Genomic DNA, 20,052 nt, shown 5'->3' on the forward strand with positions numbered 1-20,052 from the left:
ATAAAGGGAAATTGGAGCAGTGGAGAAGCATTTAATCCCCCTGACTTAATATTGGGGTCCTTTATCTGTGAGTCTAATCTCCCCTACCAGAGTCTAAGGTCTTCCGGGGCAGACATACTTACAAACTGCACAACCTTTGACTTGGTTCCCTGTTCTTAGTAGGTGCTCCATGAATATCCACTAGTTTCATGGAAATGGATTCACCCAGACCTGGGTCAGCCAGCCCCTTGGCCACTCCAATCGGGTGTATAAGTAACCAGAGCTGCCTCCTGCCTTCTGGACCAAATCCTGAGGGGCTGCATAGGTCTGTGGTCAAAGCAAAGGGGCAAATGAAAATGAAGGAAAAGCTGTCTCACCCAGAGATGCCACGTTTTCATCCTGGGCTTTACGTTTATTCCTTCCCATGAAGGCCATCTGGGGTTTGGCCTTTCTACTTCCATGATGTAAATGTATTTTCAAGGGTTGGTTACTTGGCTCTGGAGTTCACTGGGTGGACCTCAGCGCTCAAAAATCTATCCTGGGAGCCGTTAGCACTTTCCCACCCCTACCCCCTTAATAAACTAACTGAAAGAGAGCAAGAAGATCAGTTTTAAGGTCTGCAAATGTAAGCAACTTATTGTTTCCCTAAGAAAGTCACTTCGCTCTTCTTGAAGTAAATCGTCATTAGCCTATTATGGAATTTTCCAGAAATTCCTCAAATTTCTTAAATTTTGAGTCATGTGGTTCTGAAAAGAAAATATGTCATGCTGGTTTTAATTTCAAATGGCTTCCAATTTGAAGCCCTGGCAAGTTTCTATTCTGGATTGAACCCTAGACGGACTTTGAATTAATTCTAGTAAATGATGGAGATGGGATAGCTTGCTTGTCGCCAACTTCGCTGAAGTAAGTTAAGGCAAGTTGAGTTCATATGCTTTTCTTTCCTACCTTGGGTATCACATGCCTAATACTTTCATTACTATAATTTCCAGTCTTCTGTAATCTCATTAGGGAAGTATTTTAAAAATATAATTGCATAAAAGATGCACGGCACACTCATCGTTAGCTCCTCGAGTAAATTTGTATTGTGGAGAAGAATTTTAAAAGGGACATTGGTTAAAAACTGGAATCAGATACAGGTAAGAACGCAAAAGGTGCTCATAGGTAGGGTGGCCTATTTTTGAAGGTGAAGGAATCACAGAATTTAGAGAAGAAAGTCAAAGCAGAGCTCTTCCCACCCAGCTACTTGCAGAGTGCTAAGTCCTGTTGACAGGATCCAGAACTGCTCGAGTAGCTCCAGAGAGAAACAGCCGTCTGCATCAGACTGTTGGTGCTCTACCCATGTTCCCTTGACACTCACTCTTCACCCATGGATTCCAGTGACTCTCTTCCTGAGAGCCTTTTTTTTTTGTTGGAGCACATTGGGCTTACAGGCAGGGCAAGCTCTGAGCGCTGGACAGTTAGTGTTTCTGGAAGCAGTTCTAAAGCAACGGGGAATTGGGGAATTGGTGAATAAATCCTCCACCTTCCTGGTTCCTTGCGGGTAAAACTCTGAGGCGTGCTCTCCTCCGTCTTCTAGAGTTTCCCGGTGGGATTGACCTCTAGTCACCCACGCTAGAAACTGGCTTGCTAACACACCCATTACTGTCTTCATTTCTTTCCCTGTTTCCCCTCTCCTCAACCAATGTTTCCTGGGATCACCTCTCAAAGAAACTATTTGTACTTGAATCCTCGGGGTCTGCTTCTGGAAGGATCCCAAACTAAGATAATTCCTAGTTCTGCAAGTTGGGTGAGGTTTTTCCCGCTTCTCTCTTTGATGATTTTATACATCTGCCAACTAGTTCGGGCCTGCAATCTCTTCTCCTTCCTTTCTTACCATGCATTGCTCCCCAATCTTCCTTCCTCCCAAAGCAATGGTCAGATATATTGTTCCCCCTGCTCTAAATCCTCTACTATTACGCCACATTCTAAGTAGGAACAAAAGTCCATACCCCTCTCATAATCCTACCCATACCCCTCCCTAGCCTTTGACGCGTAATCCCTTGAATGTGTAGGGTGCTCTGCTGACCTTTCCTGCTCGCAGATGCTAAGTATTTGTAGAACCGGAAAGTTTAAGGGAAGGTGAGAAAAGTCAGCTGGGTATTATACTTGCATCTTTATCCTACTTAAAAGAAGTTCAAAGTACATTTTTGCACTTACACATTTTCTGTAAATAGATTAGAAACAGCTTTCCCTCTCCTCCCCCAGTTCTCTCACTCCAGATTTAGGGCTCTTACCAGTTCAGTTAGAACAAAACTCCACACGTGAACGCCCTACAGTAGTTTCTTTTTCTTTCTTTCTTTCTTTCTTTCTTTCTTTCTTTCTTTCTTTCTTTCCTTTCCTTTCCTTTCCTTTCCTTTCCTTTCTCCTTTCCTTCTTTCTTTTCTTTTCTTTTCCTTTCTTTTTCTTTTCTTTTCTTTTCTTTTCTTTTCTTTTCTTTTCTTTTCTTTCTTTTCTTTTCTTTTTCTGTAGGCTGTGCACCCAACACGGGATCAAGAGTTGCGTGCTCTACTGAGTGAGCCAGCCAGGCGCCCCCTACTGTAGTTTCTTATACTGGAACTAACTTTAATTCCAGTAAAATTAAACCACTGATTTTCCAACTGCTTTTCTGTTTTGAAGTCACAGTAGGTACTGTAATAATAAACATTTCACAAATGCAGACAGAGGGAGGGAGTGTGTTATGTTGGACTGAGCAACATAACAGGCCTCAGCCGTAGCTTGGCTCTGCCCATAAAAGCTCAGGTGATATTGAACAAGTCATGAAACTTCTTTGAACCTCAGCTTCCTTATCTGTAAAATGGAGGTTGTACCTGAGATCCGTGCTGGGCTAAGATGCTACTGACAAGCTACCATGATCTGAAGTTGTGGTTGCCGGGAACGAATAGGTAGGTAGAGTCAAAGGCTCAGAGGCTACTCTAAATTTGTTCATGCATCTCAGAATTTTAGTTTAGTTGGTCTAAAAATTCACCTAATTTTTTAAGTCCTTAAAAATGATTAATGAGTCTTACCCATCAGGACATGGACTAAAGTCTGCTGCGGTCTTTGCTTCCCCCAGAAACTCCTGTCTCTTCCCTTCCCCCGGTACCTTCCTGACCTTAAGGCTGGATGACTATAACATGCCTAACTTGGTCCTGGCTTTCTTTTGAGATAAATAAATATTAATGTGAAATGAAAACCACACACGTAATAATGTTGGGATTAATGAGGTGCTGAAGTGTATTCTTACTTTGCTATTGTTGGCAAATGTGGTATTCAGCTGAATTCGAAACTGTGGAACCATTTGTAAAACAGAAATATTAGTCCAAAGTTTTGCATCCACCCTGTGGCTGATTATTCTACCAAGGTGGGATGGCAGGGCCCTCCACATCTGGGACGCAGGGCAGGCAGTGCTTGTGCCATGTGGCCTGGCGGTCCCCCCCTTCCAGCCTCCATGCATGGTCAGTCACAAAAAAAAGAAGAGGACAGGAGAGGAGGGAAGAGAATTGTTCTCACTTACCTAGCTCTGGTGAAGGTGGCTGGGAGAGGTTGTCCATTAGACCATTATTGGCCATTAAATTCTAAACTCTCATTCCATTCCACGGTTAGTCTCCAAGCAGAGCTGAAAGGGGATGTGAATTAAGCCTTCTATGTGCAGTTTCTCACATATTCATTCCAATAGTCTTCGGGAAGGTGTCATAAATCCCAGTAAACACATAAAGAAACCAGGTCTTAAGAAAGTGAGTGACCCACAAGGTCACATGGTTGGCAAGTCAGAATTTAAACCAAGGCTTCTGGCTGTACGTCCAGCAGTCAGTGCAGCCACCACCCCTCCTGCCCTTAGAAACACAGGAATGTATTCCCAGACGTGCATTTTCTTTGTTCCCATGTGGCAGGTGGGAGTCAAAGTTGGAACCACGTTGGTGGAAGGCAATTAGTGTCATGTATCAACAACCTTTAAAACATTTATACCTTTTGGGGCACCTGGGTGGCTCAGTCGGTTAAGCGTCCAACTCTTGATTTCAGCTCAGGTCACGATCTCAGGGTGGTGAGATCGAGCCCTGGGTCAGGCTCCGAGCTGGGCGTGGAGTCTGCTTAAGATTCTCTCCCTCTCTCTCTCTCTGCCCCACTCCCCTAACCCCTGCTCATGTGCACGCGCACTCTTTCTCTCTCTCTCTAAAAAAAAAAAAAAAAAAAAAAAAAAGGTTAAACCTGTGGACTGTGTAATTCCACTTTTAGGAATCTTCCTGAAAGAAATTACCTGAGATGTGGATGATTACTTGAGATTAATGCAAAAAGATGCTATTACAGTATTATTTATAACTGTGAAATGCTCTAAACTCCCCTTCCAGGAGAACAGCTAAATCACTGAAGCAGAGACCCCAGTTAGGCCAGAACAGAAATGCAAATATGTGACGTGTTCCCACCCTTTGAGTATAGGTCTGAGTTAACTCATACACATGGGCACTGGAGCAGAAAAAGCATTAACTCAAGCCCACAGTTGGAGTTTAGATTATACAGGTAGACTTGGTAAGGAGAAAGAGGATGCCAACAGAAGCCAGCTTGTAGGGAGAAACCACAGGGCCCCTGAAAAATAATTGATCCTGGAGAAGAAAGCATTTAGTGTAATAAAGTGGCTTCAGCAACAGAGCTTGAGATTCCAAGAAAAGGGGCACCTGGGTGGCTCAGTCGGTTAAGCATTGGCCTTCAGATCAGGTCATAATCCCCCGGTCCTGGGATCGAGGCCCAAATTAGGGTCCTTGCTCGGCAGGGAGCCCGCTTCTCCCTCTGCCTGCCATTCCCCATGCTTGTGCTCAATCTCTCTCTCTTTGACAAATAAATAAATAAATAAAAATCTAAAAAAAAAAAAAAATTAGAGAGAGAGAGATTCCAAAAGAAGTAGAACGAAATCTCTCCTCCCCCACATTCTCCACCACAGCTTATCAACCACCAGCTTTGGACCTTCTCTTGGGCTCTCGTCCTGATGAGCAGCTTGGCCTTTTGACATATCACTCATCTCCCCTTGGCTTGTTTTTGGACTACCTTCTCAACTTAAGTCTCACCTTGGCCTGCTGTCTCCCTCTTTCTATCGGATACACACAAAGAAGTATCTAGTAGCCATGCCAATAATGCTTGGGAAGAGTTTAAAGTGGAATAGGAATAGTGTTGGATATAATCTTAATCAAGTAATGAAGGATGAAAAAAATCTGTATATATATAATATGATCTTCATTATAAAAATGCCTTTAGGATTTTGGAAAGAAATATGTTAAAGCCTTAAAGCAGGGTTATGAGTGCCCTATGTTTCATATTTATTTAACTTTTCATTTTCCATGAACATGAAGGTGTTATTTTGTACTTACAAAAGGGAGGTATTTAAAATGTGCTCTTTTTCTCCCTCCTAAAAGGCAGGCAATGCACAAATCTATTAAATGTGGGTTGAAAAATAGATGGAATTGGCCTGGAAGTCGCTGAAGTGGCCCATCTGGTTTAGCCGTATTGGATGAGAACCAGTTGACTGCTTAATTTGGCACCAGCTTGGGCCACTGGTGCTTTTATGCAGTCTCAGGGGGAGAACTGAGCTGTTCCATATCTGGAAAACTGAGATGGTACCATCCTGATATAGGTGGTCCAAGGGGAATAATTTTGTATGATGTGGCAAATTAATGTTTGCAAAGAAAATGCTGTTCTCTTCTTCAAATGTTCTCAAAAATAGCTTATCGAGACTAGACAGCCTCTCTGTCCAATTGCAAAAGAACTTTCAGTCCTCATTTGTAAGTGAACCTTGACTCAAACATTGATCAATAAGCCAAGGGCAACTGTGAGGATTTTGTTAGATATGAATATAAGCAAGCACATACGTTTATAGTCTAAATTCAGAATTTACGACTTGAACCTAATCAACTTCTTTTCACTCTATAGTAATAATTTATTTGTAACATATTTATTCTCTCATTTTTTCTTTAGTCTAAGAACCATTTGCACACATGTATTAAGTTTTGTATAGTTGCTTTGCACAAACTCAAAATAAAGCATATTTTTTTCCCTTCAACTATTATTGCAATTATGGTTTTAATTACATACACTTCTTCTTATCTGCCTAAACAAAAAGATACACTGTATCTCATAGGTACTTATTAAATGTATAAGAACCAAAGGATTTGGGGCACTCCAATCAGCATCTCCAGTTTTATGATGCGTTTCTCCTCCCTGAATTTTTGCTTCCCTTCACCTCCCAATCCCCAAGTGGTTTCATTTGCTGTAGCTTGAATAGCTAACTAAGAAAAGTAATTTTTGTTTTCCTTGGTGCTGCCTATGGAGGTGGCAGCCATCTTCTATTCGGCATGACGGCTGCCCTCAGACCTCTGGTGAAGTTCAACGTCATTAAAAAAGAGGACCAAGACGTTCATATGGCACTGCTAAGACCAATGTGTCAAAATTAAGTGCAACTGGTGGAAACCCAGAGGCATTCACATTAGGGTGTGCAGAAGAGTCAAGGGCCAGATCTTGATGCCTGACGGTGGTTACGGGAGCGACAAGAAAACAAAGCACATGCAGCCCAGTGGCTTCCGGAAGTTCCTAGTCCACAACGTCAAGGAGCTTGAAGTGCCACTGATGTGCAACAAATCTCACCGTGCGGAGATTGCTCACAGTGTCTCCTCCATGAACTGCAAAGCCATTGTGGAAAGAGCAGACCAGCTGGCCATCAGCGTCACCAATTCCAATGACAGCTGCAGGGCAAAGAAAATGAATAGACAGATGACTTATGTGCACATCATATGTGTGTTAATAAAATCATAAAACTCCCCCCAAAAGCAACTATTAAAAACTCTCATAGACTCCTTACTCTAGCACATAAGCACATTCATGCCTCTACCATCTTAAAACAACACTACAACTAAACACCTCCAGGTTAAAATGGAGACCAGATATTGATAAGCTAAGAGCAAGTACATTGCTCTTTGGGCCTCTAAACCTCCAAGAGTGGGCTAGAAGAGGGGCCCCAAAACTCTGAATGCTGCTAGCAAGAGCCACCCTCCTCCTCCAACACTCCTAGCCTCACCATTACCTCTGCCTTGAAGACCATGGAGGCTCGTGCCCTCCTGCCCTCTCTCTGTTATGTATTGAATTGGGTCCTCCTGAAACTCATGTTAAAGCTCCAACCACTGGTACCTCAGAATGTGACCATATTAAACTGTAGTTAAGGTCTAGGGACGCCTGGGTGGCTCAGTCAGTTGAGCATCTGCCTTGGGCTCTGGTCCTAATGCCAGGTTCCTGGGATGGAGCCCCACACTGGGCTCCTTGCTCACTAACTTAAAGTGGATTAAAGACTTAAATGTAAGACCTGAAACCATAAAACTCCTAGAAGAAAACATAGGGGAAAACCTCCTTGACATTAACCTTAACGATGAATTTTTTGGATACAACACCAAAAGCATAGGCAACCAAAGCAAAAATAGGGGCGCCTGAGTGGCACAGTCATTAAGCGTCTGCCTTCGGCTCAGGGCGTGATCCCAGCGTTCTGGGATCGAGCCCCACGTCAGGCTCTTCTGCTATGAGCCTGCTTCTTCCTCTCCCACTCCCCCTGCTTGTGTTCCCTCTCTCGTTGGCTGTCTCTCTCTCTATCAAATAAATAAATTAAAAATCTTTAAAAAAATTATTAAAAAAAAGCGAAAATAAACCAGTGGGACTACATCAAACTACAAAGTGATAGTAGTTTGTTGCTTATAACTTGCTCACCATTGCTCAACCATTGCTCAACCAATGGTGAGCAATAAGCAACAAAATGATAAGGCAATCTGTGGAATGGGAGAAAATATTTGCAAAACATCTGATAAGGGGTCAACATCCAAAATATGTGAAGAATTCATACAACTGAATTGCATAGAAAAAACAAATAATCTGACTTAAAAATGGGCAAAGTACCTAAGCAGACATTTTCTCAAGAAGACATACCAATGATCCTCAGGTACAGGAAAAGGTGCTCAACATCACTCATCATCAGGGAAGCACAAATCGAAGCCACAATGAGACATCGCCTCCCACCTGTCCGAGTGACTATTATCAAAAAGACCAGAGATAACAGTGTTTGCAGGATATGAAGAAGAGGGAACCCTCTTGCAATACTGGTAGGAATGTAAATTGGTAGAGCCACTATGGCAAACAATAAGGAGGACCCTCACAAATTTTTTTAAAAAATTAACTACCCTATGATCCAGCAATCCCATTTTTGGGTATATCTCCAAAGGAAATTAAATCACATGTTCATGCAGCATTGTTAACAATAACCAAGACATGGAAACAGCCTAAGTGTCCACTGACAGATGATGACTGGATAAAGAAGATGTGATATTACATACATATGTTATATATATATATATACACACACACATATATATAATATTACTCAACCATAAAAAAGAAGGAAATACTACCATTTATGACAACATGGATGGACCTTGAGGGCACTACGTAAGTGAAACATATCAGACAGCGAAAGACAAATACTGTATGATCTTACATGTGAAATCTAAAAAAGCTGACCTCCTAGAAACAGAATAGCATGGTGGTTGCCAGGGGGTGTGGAGGGTGGGAGAAATGGGGAGATGTTGGTCAAGGGGTACAAACTTCCAATTATAAGGTGAGTAAGTTCTGGAGATCTAATCAGAGCCTAGTGACTATATTAGCAATACTGTATTATATACTTGAAAGTTGCTTAGAGTAAATCTTAAATATTCTCACCACACACACACACACCCCAAAAGGTAATTATGAGAGGTGATAGATGTGTTAACTAACCTTATTGCGGTAATGATTTCACAATATATACACGCATTAAATCATCATGTTGTACATCTTTAACTCACACAATGTTACATGTCAATCATATCTCAATAAAGCTGAAAAAAAGAGAAAAACACAAAAGTACAATAAAACTAGCTTTAGATTACAAATCATAAGAAAAAAGAAAAAGTCTGAGTAAAAACAAGTTGCTCTCACTCTGTGAAATCTTTAGTTATTCCTCAGGATTCTTGGCCGCGGAGGCTGCCTCTGGCAATCTTGAGCAAAAGTTAATTTGTTGCAAGGATTTGGGAGACAAAAAGAAGGCTTGGAAAAACCTGGTTAGCACTGAGTGGTCCCTAACCAGTCTTCAAATTCTTATATCACCCAGGTTTCAAAGACCCGCGTGAGGGCATCCCATGATCTAGATTAGGTCTGGCCTCCCCCCGGTGAGGGAGCTGGCCTGTTAACTTCCACTGGGACAGGCAGACACCACCTCTCTTCAAGACAAGGCAAAGTGGGAGAAAGGTCAGCTCCCAAAATACTAGGGTGCTGTTAGGAAGGGGGATGAAATCGTATTAAACTGAAATGTGATGTCATGACTTTGCTTCTAGCTTGTCTGCTTCCCCATTCCTATCCTATTCGTTCCTTATCTCCCTGAAATGCAGCGTCAGATCCCCTTCTCTTCCTTTGCAACTTCCTCACTCAAGTCACCAATCGAACCGACTGTCAGATCCAGTGGATGTTTCTCAGGCCTTATCTTTCTAGATATCTTAGTTTGGGTTCCCCTAGAAGCAGAACATGAGACAAGAATTCGAATGTAAGTAGTTTATTTGGGAGGTGAGCCCAGGGAATATAGGTAAAGGTGTGAGGAAGTGAAACCGTAAGGGAAGGAATTCAACAGAGCGTGCGTTATCACACAAGTTAGTGCTACGTCAACCAGAATTTAATCCCGCTCCGGGGAGCTCTGGGAAATGGTGTAGAACACGCATGTGAGAGTTATGTCACCCAAGGGGCAAGGGAGCTGGAGTAGTTATACACCAACTTCTATCAATCATTGGTGGAAGGCTGCTTGAGCGACAGCGGTGCACCTTAACTCCCTGACACTCCCAGCCTGCCATCCGTGGGCAGAGCGGGCTCTGGAAAGCAGAGGAAGTCCAGAATCAAAGAGATGCAGGGTCTGGCAGTTGGAAGTGCAGCTGCATGTACTAGTAAGGTCTGCGGGAATATGGGCGGGACACCAACAGCATTTGCTATCTTCGACATTTCTGTGTGTTGTCTCACATTACTTGTGACTCTTTGAAATTCTTTCTTCCCTTGGATACTGGAGCATACCACCCCACTTGTTTCCTGTCCATTTCTCTTGCCACTTCTTCCCATTCTTCGCATCTTTTTTCCCTATATTTGAATATCGGTAAGCTGTCAACTGTTGTCTTCTCATCCCACACAATCTCATCAACCTCAGCACATCCTGGCCACCAAATCCCATCTATAAACCAACTGGTCCATATTGATATTTCCAGTCCTGCTCTTTTTTGGTGGATTCTAGACCCAATAGCTTAATGAATATCTCCACTTGGGTCTCCTGAGCACCTTAACCCAACAGGTCCAAAACTTACCTCTTCAAACCTTATCTTCTCTCTAAATTTCTCTCTCCCCTGAGTGCCCTCTCTCAAAATGGCGTATTATCCACCCAGGTTCCCAAGCCAGAGATCTAGGGTCATCCTTCCTTCACTCTTCCTTCTCTCCTCTGATGCCTAATTGGTCACAAAGTCTTTACAATCCTAACTTGTAATCTCTTTCCTACCCTCTCTACCTTTAAGGCAAACTACCTTCACGCACCGTGCTTAATAAAGCAAGGTATAGAAGGGACTCCTAGCTTTCTCCCCAACCTTCCGTTTGCTCCTTTTGGGCTTATTCCAATTCCTGAGACTTCGTGGACTTTGTTCATGTCCCTTTAGCTTAGAAAGACCTCAGCTTCCCTGGCTCACTTCAAAGTGTTTGGTGCAGCCTTAGAGCTGGACTCAACCCCAGGATCTTCCCACTCTTGGTAAAATTCTGAATCAGTTAGGATTCAGCTCTGTAGTGAATTACTGAAATAAAAAACAACTGGGGCTTAAAAGACTAGAAGTGTATTCCTTTCTTATATTAAAAGAACATGTCTAAAGGAGATCAGTCCAGGGCTGGTGTGCCTCCCGCCCATGGGTCTCAGTTTCTGAGAGCTTCTGAGGGGAGCCAAATTAAGACAGAGGGGTAAAAATTCACTTGGGGCATTTGATTCAAAATAATAATTCCCCTGAGCACAGTTCTTTAACAACTTGGTTAATTTTCACGTGTACGTAAAGAAGCCCTGGGCAGGTTTTCGACAAATGACTTCTGAATGTGGAACTACTACACCACAGAGCTGTGTCGCAGCCTAGAAGAAGCTTGCTTCTGAGGGGAATCAGAGATGTGACTTTTTCCTTTTGGGGTTTCCGGGGACACTCCTGCCCACGATTCCACCCACCACCATCACTAAGCTCTAATTTCTCAGTGCCTTTCTCTCTTCCCTCTTCCCCTCAGGCCTACTCATTCTGGAGCCCAGCAACCAGCTTCCTGGCTTCCCGCAGGGTCTTATCCACACCTCCCCCCCCAGTACTCAGCCCAGGTCTAACACTCACCCATTATCCGAGGGAGGTGTCACTGAGCTGTCAGAGTCACCAGAGCTGATTGCTGAAACACCTGAGGTGTTCAGTGTCGGTAAGAGCTGGCTGAGTTAACCCCTTCCACGAGATATTTACGTCTTAATGGGAACAATTCTGGAAGTGGTGTTTTCTCTCCACTTGGCTCTCAAAGACAGTGGGGATGATCTGAACAGCACCCTAAGGTAGATAGATGAGACTCCTCAGGGCTCTAGGTTACCAGTGTGGGAATTCTGGCCACTCTGAGAGCCCCGCCCTCTGCCTTAGGCCCTGCTGGCTGCTCCAAGGGCTGAGGGGTCCTTTTCTCAGCCACACGTATCCTCCACACGGCACAGTGGTAGAGAAACCACCTTACACCCTTGAGGAAGGGATGGTGCCAGCCCGTTGCCCAGCGGGCCAAGGCAAGATTGAAAAACAGGGCCTGAAAACAGAAAAATGTGCTTTTTATTGGGAAAAATTCCAAAACTATGTACAAGTGGAGGCTACAAGTGATCACTTTGTACTTAACCCAGATGCAATAACCAATACTTTGCTATTCTGGTTTTATCCGGTACCCCACACCTTTTTTTCCCCACCAACTTTTCTCTAAAGCAAATCTCACGTCCTTTCACTTCAGTGTGCATCTCCAAAGGAAACAAGGAAGGAAGGAAGGAAGGAAGGAAGGAAGGAAGGAAGGAAGGAAAAGATTTTTCTTATATAACCACAATGCTATTATCACAGTTAACAAAGTTAATAACAATTCACAAATATTATCTATTGCTCAGTCCATATTTAGATTTCTAGATAATTGGGAAAACAGAAGTACTTTTTAAAGTGGGACCTTTTTACAACATCAGAGTAGACAGCTTTATAGCAAAAAATTTGGGAAGCAGAAATTGTACCCTCTTAGACCCCCTCAGAACATCCAGTTGACCCAAACTAAGGTGGTGGAGGCTTGATAAGCTGAAAAAGCAGATTATCTTCTTTTACATCTTCAGTCCAATGAAAAGTAAAAGCGTTCTTCCCAGTTTCACTGTGTGCTTCTGCTCACGGGATTTTGTAAGTTACTAGAAGGTCACTTCTACCCACTTCAAAGGGCTCATATCAGTCTGCCTCTGAAACAATGTGAATAAAAGACTCCTTGTATATTCTAAGGGGAAATACTGCAGTGTCCACTTGTTGTTCTTTGTATCAAAAGCTCAGGGGAAAAAATGATGAGGATTTGTACACTTGTACATGAGCCAGGAGTTGTCCATTAACTTTCTAAATGACCCAGTCACAGTCTACTGAATTTGGACGAACCGCCGAAGAGAAAAGAGCTTTTCCTGCTCAACTGGAACTAAGAAAAAGTGGTTCGGGACAGTAAGTGACAAGTCAGAGAGAGATAAAATCACCAGAACTCCTGCCTGCTTGCCTAGAAGGGATTTTGCTTGAATTTGTATCTGTTATAGCTTCCCCTTGCTGCAAACAGCCTTTTCTAGTTAGAGCTAACACGTTTGACTTTCCATCACATGCCAGGTTCCATTCTCAGGACTCGATGTGGCTTAGCTCATGTTGTCCCCACAACCTACCAAGTAGGTATAATGATTGTTCTCACTTGTACAAATGAGGAAAGGAAAGGACAGAGAAGTTCGAGGATAAGTTGTGCAAGATTATGGGGCTGGTTATAACAGGCAGAGGCAGGGCTTGAAACCAGGGCATCTAGCTTGGGATGAAATGCTGGGATTTTTGTACATATGATCTCATCTGATATCATTGCTTTCATTGCGTAGCTCTGTCCCAACCCTTTTCACACTGTCTGAATTAATTTTTGCTTACGCTGTTGTTTTTCCAAATGAAGCTATGAGCTCCTTGAAAGAAAAGGCTGCTACGTCCGGACAGTACTTACCTAGTAAATGGCAGACATTCATTACACGTACGTGACAGGACCAGGGCTTGGGTGAGGAGATGGAGGCACTCACCCACAGGGCAAAATTTAAGAAGGCTCCAAAAAAAAAAAAAAAAAAAAAAGCCTCAAGAATCAAAATGGGTCATACTTTAACACAATGTTTTTTGAAAAATTAAATCAAGGTCAATAGCAGTGCCATGCTGAGTTACATTCGAGCCTGAGGCAAAAGGAAAAGTCAGCCATAGTGATCCAGTCTTTAAAATATTGATATTTTGGGGTGCCTGGGTGGCTCAGTTGGATAAGCATCTGACTCTTGATTTCAACTCAGGTTATGGTCTCGGGGTTGTGAGACGGAGCCCTGCATTGGGCTCTGCACTGGGCTAGGCGTGGAGTCTGCTTAAGATTCTTTCTCTCCCTCTCCCTCTGCCCCTTCCACATCCGCCCCCACCACTCATGCACACGCACTGTTTCTCTAAAATAAATTTGATATTTTAATCATCATGGATTTTTTGCATTAGCTTTGATTTCTTAAGATTATTGCATTAAAATATTATTTTTCTTGATTATTGAATTTTTTGGTGTCTCCTCCCCCCTTTAATATTCCTCCTGAGGTGAGTGCTTGGCTTGCTTCATCCTAGTCCAGGCCCCAGGCACAATTGAATAAATGGATAAGTTCACATGCCAGTATCTACCTTTTGCAGGTGAAAAATATATATATAGTTGCTACTCAATGAATAATGGAAAAGACAAATATAGAAACAAACATTAAATCAACATTTACAACATCAACATATAGAAACAAACATTAAAGCTTAAACTTGTGGGTGACATTGTTTCTAGGAAATTCTTTGTGTTTGCCTGAATCATCTGAGGTTGACTATCTCAGTTATTTCAAGCAGGTTGTTAATGAGGTCACACCCATTGACCAATCCTCTTAAAAAGCCCCTTGAAGAGTATGTCCTGCTAACAATGACTCATTCATTAAGTAAACATTCACTGAGTACCTATCATGTACCAGGTTGTATGTCAGATGCTGGGGATACAGAGATGCAGAGTCAGGGCCTGCTTTTTCAAATGGAGTGGAGGTAGAAGGAAGTCAATAGGCAAGAGTGCATAGGTCTACCTGGAGGATTCATGAAAGGCTTCTCAGAGTGGGTCAAGAGCATGTCGGTTTGGAGTTGGAGTGTTTGAAAGGGCCCAGTAGATAATTCTCCCCAACTTGAGATCTGAATTACTTGTAAAATAAGACAAAGAAGTTGGTAGTTAGAGACCAAAATATTAACTTTATCCCTGGTACAATGGATTTTGGAGAATGTGGCTTACACCTGCCAACAAGCAGGCTTCCCAACGCTGAATCCCAGAATTAGACGATCCACCCACCCAGCATCCCTGGACCAAGGCAGACCCTGCTCGCTGCAAGGACAGAGCTTGCCTCTGGAGTTTTGGAAGAGAACGGAGGCTCCCTGGGGGCAGCTCGCACCCAGAAAGTAGTGGCTGGATGAAGCATGTCCGCAATTGTCTATGTGGTACAAACAGTGAGATGCATAAATGAACTGTAATCCCTAGAGGTGGTTGGTTAGCATTGAAACACCTAATCAGGAATGCACATTCCAGAGAGGTTTAAGTACTACAGATATTGTTATCTAAATCTATACCCAGGGCATTTATTAATAAATACGTTAGAAATAATTTTTCATCGATGAAATGACTGATTATATATATATATATATATATATATATATATATATATATATATATATATATATATATATATATATATATATAAACAGGTTAGAAAGACTTTACTGGCCCAACTGCTTTTGTGCAAATGAGGTATAAGAATCTGGCAAGCTGAGCAGTCTAATATTGTCAGAGCAGTGCCCTGGGTCTAAAGCCTCCTTGGTTCTATGCCCACCTTTTCATGGAGAACTCAGTTGGAGATTAACTGTAGGACTGGCCAGTCCCATCATCAGAATTTTGCTGTATCCATTTTAAGAGTGAGTCTTTCTTGTAAGGTGCTTGTTGGACTGTGTAAGGACTGAGAGTGGAAGTTCCACACAAGTTTACAAAAACATGAGGCATGACTGGTTTTGTGCCTACTTGCTGATAAATATGCATTTGATAGGATTTGGTGTAAGACTTGTTTTCTTTCTTTCTTTCTTTCTTTCTTTCTTTCTTTCTTTCTTTCTTTTTAAAGATTGTATTTATTTATCTGAGAGAGAGAGAGAGAGAGCACAAGTGGGGGAAAGGGAGAAGCAGGCTCCCCACCAAGCAGGGAGCCCGATGCAGGACTTGATCCCAGGACCCTAGGACCATGACCTGAGCTGAAGGGAGACGCTTAACCGACGGAGCCACCCAGGCGCCCCAAGACTTGCTTTTATTATAATAAGCCATGTAGTAGCTAAGTTTGTAGAGGTGGTGATGTATATTTCACATCCCTACTTTTCTTTGCTAGAACCAAAAGAGCCTCACCAGTAAAGAATAGCCAAATTGGCTTGGGCCAGTTCAATACATCTCTCCCAAATTCACTAATCAGGTAAATCACTCCTCCCCAAGCCCAGAGGTGGAGAGAGCAGGAGTGTTACACTAATAGAAGTCCCTTCACAAGGAGGGGCAACTGAGTGGCTCAGTCGGTTAAGCATCTGACTTCGGCTCAGGTCATAATCTCAGGGTACCAGGATCAAGCCGTAGGTCGGGCTCCCCACTCAGCAGGGAGTCTGCTTCTCTCTCTCCCTCTGCCCCTCCCCCCGACTTGTGCACACATGCAAGCTCTCTCTCTCTGTCTCAAATAAAGAAATAAAAAAATCTTAAAAAAAAAACAGTCCCCTCACATGGAAAGGAAACTCAGTAGTAGGGAATGAGAGTTCTCCACTAACAGTGGATAAACCCATGTTCTAGGCAATAGAAATAGCATGGATTAAAACACGGAGGCCTGATCAACACATTCAGGAAATTATAAATCATTCAATATTCCTGGAGAACAAAAGGCAACAGGAGGAATGGTGGGAGATAAAAGCGGATGTCAGGGCAGGGATCTCTCACAAATCCATACAAAAATTCTAGAACTATCTAGCGGTTGTAAGTAAGATGAAAACAGGATAGGATTTGCATATTAGAAAAAATGCCTTTGTTGGCAGTGTGAGGCATACCGTGTGAGGGGAAGGGCAGCAAGACTAGAGGCGGCGATACCAAGAAAGTAAGGCACTGCTGCTGACGAAATGGTCTGATTTAAAACAATGGAAAAGAGACGGCAAAGAAGGACAGAACATGAACGTTGCACAGAAAGGAGAATTTGGAAAGACCTAGCGATTGAGTGGATATATAAGGTAGAGGAGTGTCTTGATCCGTTCAGGCTGCTATAACAGAACACTCTAGACTGGGTGGTTTATAAACAATAGGAATTTATTTCTTACTGTTCTGGAGGCTGGGAAGTCTGAGATCAAGGTGCCGGCAGGTTCAGTGTCTGGTGAGAGCCCCCCTCCTGGTTCGTAGATGGCTGTCTTCTCGCTGTGTCCTCACACGGCAGAAGAGGTAAAGGAGCTCTCTGGGGTCTCTTCTATAAGGGCACTAATCCCATTCATGAAGGTTCCCACCCTCAGGACCTAATCGCCTCCCACGACCCCATCTCTTTATAGCGTCACCTTGGGAGTTAGGCTTCACTCTATTAATTGGGGGAAGGGCGGGGGGACACAACCATCCACAGCAGGGACAGAGGTTTATAGTGTCATCTCCCTTTTCAAAGTACACAGGTGGGCACAATTTACAGAGAAGCTTTCAATCTACAAATATTCATTGAGCCACAAATATATAAATAGCAAATTGATAGTAGTAACTACAGGTGGTAGGTTGAATTTCCAAAGATTACTACCAAAAACACACATTCCCAAGGGTAAAATCCTTCTCTGTATGCTATGTATATAGTGCCCAGAAACCAGGATTGCCTTAACAGAGGTTTCTTATGTTCGGTAGATCATTAACCGCTGCTTAGGCAGTGCCTGGCATGTGGCAGTTTCTCAATAAATAACCCGCTGAGTGATCTAGGAGAAGCATAATACCCCTGTGTGTTAGTTATCCATTGCTGTGTAGCCAGTTACCCCGAAAGTTAGCATCTTAAAACGGTGAACATTTTTTTTTTTTTTAAAGATTTTATTTATTTATTTGACAGAGATAGAGACAGCCAGCGAGAGAGGGAACACAAGCAGGGGGAGTGGGAGAGGAAGAAGCAGGCTCATAGCGGAGGAGCCTGACGTGGGGCTCGATCCCAGAACTCCGGGATCACGCCCTGAGCTGAAGGCAGACGCTTAACCACTGTGCCACCCAGGTGCCCCCGGTGAACATTTATTATCTCATAGTTCCTGTGAGTAAAGAATCAGCAAACGAATGGTTTGGCTGGATGGTTCCGGCTCCCGGTCTCTCACAAGGCTACACGCAAGGTGTCAGCTGGGACAACGGGCGTCTGAGACTTGATGAGGCCAGAGGAGCCCCTTCCACAAATACTCACCAGGCAGTTGGCCAGAGGTCTCAGGTCCTTGTCATGCAGGTCCCTCCACAGGGCTGCTGACACCTGGCAGCCCCGGAGCGGATGATGATGATGACGGTGGCGATGGTGATGATGATGATGGTGAACGCGTGAGAGAGGGAGAGAGGGAAGGAGGGGGAGAGAGAGACCTCACTGCCCTTTATGACCAAGTCTCAAGTCATCACCCCTTGTGCACTATTCTGTTCATTAGAAGCAGCCACTCCAGGGAAAAGGATTTCACAATATCGGGAGATCCCTGGGGACCATCCTGGAGGCAACCTATCATACCTTGTGAATTGTTAACCGACTGTGCAAATAGCAGCCTCCAAATGCTCCCACAAATGTGTTCTTTGCTGTGAAGGCGGTTATAAATTATTTATCAGCCTTTCCCTCATAGTTTTGCAAACATGGTAACACTATCACCTCTTTGCTCCTCAAATGCCAAGGGCACTCCGGCAGGTAAATGGACGGTAATGACAACTACCTTTGCACCACAAAGACGCCAGGTAGGCACCAATGAATCGCTTTGAGGCAGTTTTTGTTTGTGTCTTCTAGGTTGTCGCTCGACTAGAATGAGAGTTAGGCTTGTATTTCTCAAGCCCGACTTCATCCACCCGGCAAAACTAGACACCAGTTTCAGCATTAAAAAAAGTATTGATTTGGGTAGTCCATTTTATTTAAACCCTGGTTCCCAGATGACCTGTAAAGACAAGCAAAGCGTCGCTACAGTCGGGAATTCTTAAATGAAAGTGCTCAGTGTTGTTTTCCAAAGAACAAAATGTGGATTTGCTTCCGGGAAGGAAAATAGATTTTTTTTTTCTTGGTTTTAAAACACGCACACTTTCTCTTTCGTTAAAAAAAGTAGTGAGTTTGCTAAACAGAGATTTGGGCTGAGTTAGCCTGAGGCAGAAGCGGTCCCCTGTGAAGCTGTTCTGGTTGGTAAGCCTGTATGGTCATCTGACGGGTTAGACGTACGGGCCCTTTGTCTATTCGTATTTTGTTTTAATTTTTATATATTTTTAAAGATTTATTTATTTTGAGAGCGAGCGAGAGCACGTGTGTGCGCACGCGCAGGCGAGCAGGGGGCGGGGCAGAGGGAGAGACTCTCCAGCAGGCTCCTCACTGAGCGGATGCTGAGCTCCCTCTCATGACCCTGAGATCACGACCCAGGTGAAATCCAGAGGCCCATGCTTAACGGACTGAGCCACCCAGGTGCCCCCCTTTGTCTATGTTTAGCTCATTATTTCTGCAGCCTCAGCCAGTGCCTGCCGTGCTCCCACCTGTGGGATGAGTGTCCGCATGCCAATTCCAGATAAAGCCTGGGAATAAGCACTGAAATATTCAGGGGGAGCACACGTGGAAAAGTGGGGAAAACAATTTTTCCTCTTACAGGACAGTTGAATAAAACCATCCAAAGAGAGAAATGAAATTTGTCCACTTGATATCAAACAAAGGCGAGAGAAGGGAAATTTTCCCAATTATGCTGTGGGTGTGAACGTTTTCACACAGCGGCCAAACCTGGTCCAGATGTTTCACATCCGTCTTCCGAGACGGCATCTTTGCCTAGCCCCGTAGAAACTCGCTGCTTACTCAAGCTGAATTTCCCCAAACTCCGTCCCTCCAAGACCAAATGCATCTTAGTCCTTAGAGTTCTCTACCGCCTTGGCAAGCTCTGTGTGGCTGTAACCTGAGCCATGAAAACTGCTTTTAAATCATTTCTGTGTAATAATTAGACTAAGATTTGTCCTTCGAAGCCCGCCTCCAGTTGGCATCTTGGATATCACTTAACAAGCTCACACTTGGCTTTCGTGTTCGTATGTGGGGCTCTGTGGCCATAGGGCCCCTTGAGTTTTTACTTCAGGGCAGGGTTAGTGGACGGGGAGCAATTTTATCACCACCAATACATCTTTGAAGAACAGTGCTTTTATTACACAGTATTTTCTCCTTTTCTTAACCAGCTCTCTTTTCTATCAAATGTTTCCGATAACCATTTGTGTTGGCCTCGACCAGGGCTTCTCAAACACTAGTACGGATAGGGACCATGGAACGTCTTGTTAAAATGCAGATTCTGATTCAGTCAGGTCTGGGGTGGGGCCTGAGAGACTACAGTTCGAACGTGTGTCCAGATACTGCTGATGTTGCTAATTCCAGACCTACTTTGAGTCTCCAGGACACTCATCGTGATTAGAAGCAAAAGTGGCTTTGCTTCAGTA

The 20,052-nt window shown here is 43.5% G+C and overlaps 1 pseudogene; it reads left to right on the top strand.

The window, feature by feature from the left end:
- The first annotated feature begins 6,335 nt into the window (after nucleotides 1–6,335).
- LOC130543306 (60S ribosomal protein L32-like) lies at nucleotides 6,336–19,530 on the top strand (annotated as a pseudogene).
- The last annotated feature ends 522 nt before the right edge of the window (nucleotides 19,531–20,052 follow it).

This window comes from Ursus arctos, chromosome X (genome assembly GCF_023065955.2).
Source record: "Ursus arctos isolate Adak ecotype North America chromosome X, UrsArc2.0, whole genome shotgun sequence".
NCBI classification, from domain to species: Eukaryota; Metazoa; Chordata; class Mammalia; order Carnivora; family Ursidae; genus Ursus; species Ursus arctos.